We start from the raw sequence: 7,639 nt of genomic DNA, 5'->3' as shown, positions 1-7,639 counted from the left end.
TGATACAATGAAGGAATTTGTTTAATAAATAGAAACTCAAAATATCATTGTATCTGAACCACATAAAAAATGAAATAGCACTATTTGGCATGTTTCACTGCGTCATCAAAAATAAAACACACACAATTACCCAAAATGCTTAGAAAAACTTTTAAAAATATTTTGTTAAAGGTTGTCGAAATCTCAAAAAATGTTCATTGTATTAACTCAAAATTTTAATTTCAATGAACTCAAAATTTTAAGGCAACCAGGTAACTTTTGTTCTAAATAATTTTTTTTACAGTGCACCATAGACACTGAGGGGTGACAAGTCCCCTCGCCAAAATCGCCATTTTAGGCATAGATTAAATTACATATACTCACCTATAGGATTATTAGGAACACCTGTTCATTAATCTCATTAATGCATTTATATTTTATTCAATGTCTCATTAATGCAATTATCTAAACAACCAATCACATGGCAGTTGCTTCAATGCATTTAGGGGTGTGGTCTTGGTGGTCAAGACAATCTCCTGAACTCCAAACTGAATGTCAGAATGGGAAAGAAAGATAATTTAAACAATTTTGAGCGTGGCATGGTTGTTGGTGCCAGACAGGCCAGTCTGAGTATTTCACAATCCACTCAGTTACTGGGAATTTCACGCACAACCATTTCCAGGTTTTACAAAGAATGGTGTGAAAAGGGAAAAACATCCAGTATGTGCCAGTCCTGTGACGAAAATGCCTTGTTGATGCTAGAGGTGAGAAGAGAATGGACCGACTGATTCAAGCTGATAGAAGAGCAACTTTGACTGAAATAACCTCTCGTTACAACCAAAGTATGCAGTAAAGCATTTGTGAATCCACAACACGCACAACCTTGAGGGTTATGGGCTACACTGTAAAAAATTATTTGTTGACTTAACTTAATATATTTTGTTATCTTTTTGCATTGGTTTTTTTAAGTTTCTCTTACTTATTTGGATAAGTTATCTGAACTAATTCCATTTAGTAATAAAAACTTCCCCTTCAGTTTTCTGAACTTAAATGTTCTAGTCATCATAACTTCACTTCAGTTTTCTGAACTTAAATGTTCTAGTCATCATAACTTCACTTTAGTTTTCTGAACTTAAATGTTCTAGTCATCATAACTTCACTTCAGTTTTCTGAACTTAAATGTTCTAGTCATCATAACTTCACTTCAGTTTTCTGAACTTAAATGTTCTAGTCATCATAACTTCACTTCAGTTTTCTGAACTTAAATGTTCTAGTCATCATAACTTCACTTTAGTTTTCTAAACTTAAATGTTCTAGTCATCATAACTTCACTTTAGTTTTCTGAACTTAAATGTTCTAGTCATCATAACTTCACTTCAGTTTTCTGAACTTAAATGTTCTAGTCATCATAACTTCACTTTAGTTTTCTAAACTTAAATGTTCTAGTCATCATAACTTCACTTCAGTTTTCTGAACTTAAATGTTCTAGTCATCATAACTTCACTTTAGTTGGTTGCAAAGCTGCTTTAATAAGTATTAATTGCATTACTATATTGATTTGTAAATTACATTTGATTTAGAATAAAACCTATAGCAAATTAAAATCACAGCAACACATATAAGTACACATTTATATTTATTGCAAAAACAAACACCAAAAACAACCACACAAAAGGTCTGAAATGTCCTTTCTTCAGAAAATTGCAAAAAGAAACGGCACAGACTGTTAAACACCTCTGATTTGGCTTTATACCATTTTAATTTAAACTTAATTTAAGTTCATTTTAATTAACAATGTGTAAGCTCTCAAGCTTCAGTACATTTATCAATGAGCATAAACAGCACATATGCACCAGTGTTACCTCACTGCATTTTTTTCAGCTTTGCAGCTCTCCCCAACCATTAAACCTAGATTAAAAATAAAAATAAAATAAAAAGTTGGATAACCTCATAGCTCGAGCCCAAACAGTGTGGCAAAGGGATTTAGGGCATCTTCTAGATCCATGACCACAATCTCCGTCCAGTATGACATCCACATCCACAACATCATCTGGGAAGGCACTATCATGTCTGATGTCCTCACTCATGGTCAAGATGCCCTACGTTAACCCCATGAACAATGTCTCTCTCATCATCATCTGGCTGGAAAAAAATGAGACACAGATACAAATTTTAAGTGGTGCTGTCATAAAATATTTATTCAAACATACATTAAATACTAAAGAACAGCAATACAATAACTATGCAATATAGTAAATATACTTTTTCTAGCTGACAGAATATTTTTTCTGAGGTAAATGTGACATGACATTGCTTAAAAGCTATTTATTGACGTTTATTAACGTTTGCGCAGTTGAAACACTGCGATTACATGAGACAATACAGATTTCATACATTGTACTGTATCTTTAAACATATTCTCTGATGTTCATACATGTTTATTTCATGCTGTATCTACTAGTAAAGTGCAATATTCAAATGCAAAAAAGCAACAAAAACAACATTTAAAACCACTGTCATATTACAGGGTTAGTTCACCCAAAAGTGAGAATTAGCCCATGATTTACTCACCCTCAAGCCATCCTAGGTGTATTACATTCTTGTTTCATATCGTTCATTCACTTGGCCAAATAAAAAATGTGCTTGTCCGGAAAAAAGTTCGATATTTTTTTGTTTTTCCGTGCGTGTGTGCGTTGTAAATATAATTTATTCTGAAGCAATATTCTCCCCAGTGTTCAATCAGCTTTGACATATTTAAATATGGATATTTGTGATATAAATAAAATATTGAATCATTTGAAATGTAGGATATTTTTACCTTTTATAAAGGGAATTTTCCCCCTAATCTTATTAAATAAAGGCTCTGCTTCAGGTTTCATTCTATATTGTTAAATTTGATCAATACATTAAATTAAAATAAGACAAGATAAGGGCTGTTACCAATCAAATAAAATAATTTACACTGAAAAATCACAACTACATTAAATAATGTTTTGAGATTTGTAGTTTTGAATAGACAAGTACAAATGTTAGAAAGTATGTTTAAACATGAAACTAAACCTCCAGTAGGTGGCAGCAGGTGGCCGTCTTAATGAGTGAGCCATTGAGTCGTTCATTCAAACGATTCATTCAAACACTGAATCGTTCAGTTGCTGTGAGACGCGTTACGGTTCTGCTGTGAACGATTTTCGCTGCTGAAATAGAACAAACACACTCAATATGGCATCTAAAATGTAAGTGACTAAGTGAATGTTAATGTAATGTTTATGGAACCGTTATATGAAATCAGAGTCACTTTCTGTCGTGATTGTATTCAGGAAACAGCTTACCGGTAAATGGCTCTAGTGTTGTAATTTCTCCTCGAGAGGCTGCACGAGTGTCAACAGCGCAAACTTGTTATCGTCATTTCATCATATATTATTATCCACTATCGATCGCCACTTACACTAAATTAATGCACAATCATTCTTGCATTTTGGTGATTCGCTAACGTTAGTTTATTTTTTGTTTTAATCAGGCCCTTGTCCATCGGGCAAGTAAAATTCTCTTTCACTTGTCCCAGACAAGCGTTAATGTCGAGCCCTGAATCAGTTATATTAAAAAAAGTTCTGGCTAATCCAAAAATTATAAATGGCAGTGAATGGCTGCCCAAATTTTGAAGCCCAGAAAAAAAGTGCATCTATCCCAGGGCTCGACATTAACGCTTGTGGATTTTTCGAAGGGACAAGTGAAAGAGAATTTTACTTGCCCGATGGACCTGATTAAAACAAAAAATAGCTAGCGAATCACCAAAATGCAAGAATGATTGCATTAATTTAGTGTAAGTGGCGATTGATAGTGGATAATAATATATAATGAACTGACGATAACAAGGTCGCGCTGTTGACACTTGTGCAGCCTCTAGAGAAGACATTACAACACTTGACCTGTTTTCCTGAATACCACCACGACTGAAAATGACACTGACTTCACATGACAGTTCATAGCAAAACAATTAATTAACATTCACTTAAATTAACATTCCCTTAAAGTCACTTACATTTAAGAAGCAATATTTAATGTTTTGTTCTATTTCAGCAGTGAAAATCATTCACAGCAGAACCGCAACAAGTCACAGCAACATGTGTGTTACTGAACGATTCAGCGTTTGAATGAATCGTTTGAATGAACGACTCAATGACTCACTCATTAAAACGGCCACCTGCTACCACCTACTGGAGGTTTGGTTTGATGTTTAAACATTATTGGTCTATCCAAAAATACAAATTTCAAAACATTATTTAATGCAAATTAAACTTTTCAGTGTAAATTATTTAATGTGATTGGTAACAGCCCTTATAGTGTCTTATTTTAAATTAACGTATAGATCAAATTTTACAATATAAAATGAAACCTGAAGCATAGCCTATATTTAATAAGATTAGAGGGGAAATGCCCTTTATATAAAGTAAAAAATAATAATTAAAAAATTCACAAATATGCAGATTTAAATATGTCAAAGCTGATTGAATACTGGTCAGCATATTGCTTCAGAATAAATTATATTTAAAACACACACACACACACACACACACAAAATATCAAACTTTTTTCCGGACAAGCATATGTTCATATGCTTAATGTCAAGCCCTGTATCCATTATAAAAAATAATCCAGAAGAATAATAAAATATTATTTAAATAATAAAGGCTTCTGGCGGACCGCCCTCAATTTACGAAATAAGTGTAATGCCTCTCAAAGTTCAAAAGGTTTACGCCACGTCCGACGTCATCGTCGCGGCAATTACGTTTTTTTTACACCATGTCCGATGCCGTCGCTGCGCCAGTTGCATTTTTCTTTCCCTCTACATCCGACGACATCGCCGTGCCAGTTACACTTTTTCCGTAACTTTAATACGGAAGGCCGTCGCGCCAGAAGCTACATATTTTACATTATAACTTTTTACATTACAAACCCATCGATTCACATCAGAATGTCTTTATTAACCCCCCTGGAGCCATGTGGATTACTTTTACAATGGATGGATGCACTTTTTTCTGGGCTTAAAAATTTGGACTGCCATTCACTGCCATTTATAATGCTTTAGATTTTTTTTAAATATAACTCCGATTGTATTAGTCTGGAATACACCTAGTATGGCTTGAGGGTGAGTAAATCATGAGGTAATTTTCCTTTTTGGGTGAACTTACCCTTTAATAGTTATTTATTTTACCTGTATCGATTCAAACACACATTTAATAATTTTCAAGGAGTTTCATGAAACTTATCTGTATCTGATGGCGATCTGAGAGAGAGACCATGCAGTGAAGCGAGATGTAGTTTCATCCGATCCATAAACCAGTTCAGTTTCTTGTCAAGGAGCAATAGATAAAAACATAAAAAAAAATAAAAAAAAAATTTTTATAGGCTTATTGACAACATGTTGCAATGTTTACACTGTACAATGACTCAATGTGATTTAATTAGGGCTGAATACTTAATTTCACAATTTGATATTATTTAAATTCATAAAGTTAATATTTACCAGAAATTGCAGCAAATATAGTGAAACTGCTGTCCACCTCCAAACATTCGAACAAATAGACGGCGCGAGTTGTTGAGAGCTCCATGAACCCCGCGAGGTAAAAGCGTGTAACGTTAGGAACTCTGTATTTCAACGGCTCTGGGAGCACAACACACACACACACACACACACACACACACACACACACACACACACACACACACAAATATAATTATAAAACAATATAATGTCATAAATACACTTTGTAGATGAGGTTAAACACGTAACTTACTTTGTTATCTTGGTTAAAAGTAAACTCCATGTCTGCACTGCACGGTGAGTCATGTCCCCTGAGAGAAAAATGTTGGCTCGTTTAAACGCGCACAGCATATAAGTTACATATTGGTATAAATCAATAAATTATGAAAAACAAATGGTAAATGAGATAAAACACTTACTTTATAATATTTCCCTGTAAAAAAGTTCTCTCGCCTCAGTCGCCTGTTTCTATCCACCGCTCTGCACCGCGAGTCAAAGAAGATATCTCTAAGTTTAGGTGCGCACGGACACACACACACACACATACCATCCTACCACAATATAATGTTATAAACTTCATACTGTTAATGAGATAAAACACTATGCCGGTGTAAACACTACTCATTTGCTCAGCATTGCGATTGAAGGGAAATGGCGTCTGGTCTGTCAGTCGGTGGGGGAGGGGATACGGGGGCGCGCGCATACAGCACGTGCATTTCCTGGATTAACATAATTATCCTCTCCGCCAGATGGCGCTGTTTTCACTAGCCGTGTTAATACAAAAACTCTTTACTCATTGACTCCTTGAATTAAGACTTGGTTTATATGGTGTGGAATGGTACGTATTAAATACGGTAAGTTAAATAAATGTGCTCATATCTATATAATTAGAGTGTTGTATATAAATCAGCTGCACATAGTAGATTAAGTTTAGTTTACTGTAGTTAAATAAATAGACTAAAGTATAATTGGAGTAAAATCCAGAACAGTTCAACTTATGTTTTTAAGTTAAAACAAGAATTATACTTGTTCATTCAACAGAAAATCTAGTTTAGTTATTTCAACATATGTTTTTGAGTTAAAACAACAATTATACTTGTTCACTTAACTTTCAGTCTAGTTGAGGACAAGAAAACTTAAAATGCCTTGTTGTCTGGACAATCTAGTTATCTCTACTGAAAAAAATTTGTTGAAATAACAAAATCGCAAAAAAATTTTTTACAGTGTACAACAGCAGAAGACCCCACCGGGTACCACTCATCTCCACTACAAATAGGAAAAAAAATTGTAAAATTTGCACAAGCTCACCAGAATTGGACAGTTGAAGACTGGAAAAATGTTGCCTGGTCTGATAAGTCTCGATTTCTGTTGAGACATTCAGATGGTAGAATCAGAATTTGGCGTAAACAGAATGAGAACATGGATCCATCATACCTTGTTACCACTGTGCAGGCTGCTGGTGGTGGTATAATGGTGTGGGGGATGTTTTCTTGCCACACTTTAGGACCCTTAGTTCGAATTGGGCATTGTTTAAATGCCAAGGCCTACCTGAACAATGTTTCTGACCATGTCCATCACTTTATGACCACCATGTACCCATCCTCTGATGGCTACTTCCAGCAGGATAATGCACCATGTCACAAAGCTCTAAAAAAATTCCAACTGGTTTCTTGAACATGACAATGAGTTCACATGGCCGTGGATGTGCATCCCACAAATCTCCATCAACTGCAAGATGCTATCCTATCAATATGGGCCAAAATTTCTAAAGAATGCTTTCAGCACCTTGTTGAATTAATGCCATGTAGAATTAAAGCAGTTCTGAAGGCGAAAGGGGGTCAAACACAGTATTAGTATGGTGTTCCAAATTATCTTTTAGATGAGTTTATGTTTTAATACAAATTAATACAAAATATGATTTGCAACTAGTTTAAAATTATTATTTTCCAACTAGAATTAGACTTACACATTTTTTTCACTGCTCTGTTCTTTATGAAAAAATTGGTCCCCCCTATGTTCAAGACATGGTTACAGCCTTTCTTTGATTAGTCTATTCTCGTGTGACAGAAGACTACTTGCTTATATGATCACCTAGCAAAGATTTAGGAAAGAAGAAAT

General features: G+C 34.5%; 1 long non-coding RNA gene across 1 annotated transcript; it reads right to left on the bottom strand.

Moving 5' to 3' along the window:
• Positions 1–1,604: 1,604 nt before the first annotated feature.
• On the bottom strand, positions 1,605–6,709 carry LOC137045458 (uncharacterized). Its single transcript, XR_010898777.1, has 4 exons — positions 5,941–6,709; positions 5,775–5,832; positions 5,504–5,641; positions 1,605–5,328 (listed from the first exon to the last, which is right to left on the bottom strand). It is a non-coding gene; the product is annotated as an uncharacterized lncRNA (long non-coding RNA).
• Between the last annotated feature and the right edge of the window lie 930 nt (positions 6,710–7,639).

The sequence above is a fragment of the Pseudorasbora parva genome, chromosome 17 (genome assembly GCF_024679245.1).
Source record: "Pseudorasbora parva isolate DD20220531a chromosome 17, ASM2467924v1, whole genome shotgun sequence".
Lineage (NCBI taxonomy): Eukaryota > Metazoa > Chordata > Actinopteri > Cypriniformes > Gobionidae > Pseudorasbora > Pseudorasbora parva.
The sequence above is the reverse complement of the archived record's forward strand: the minus strand, read 5'-3'. Positions and strand labels throughout refer to the sequence as shown.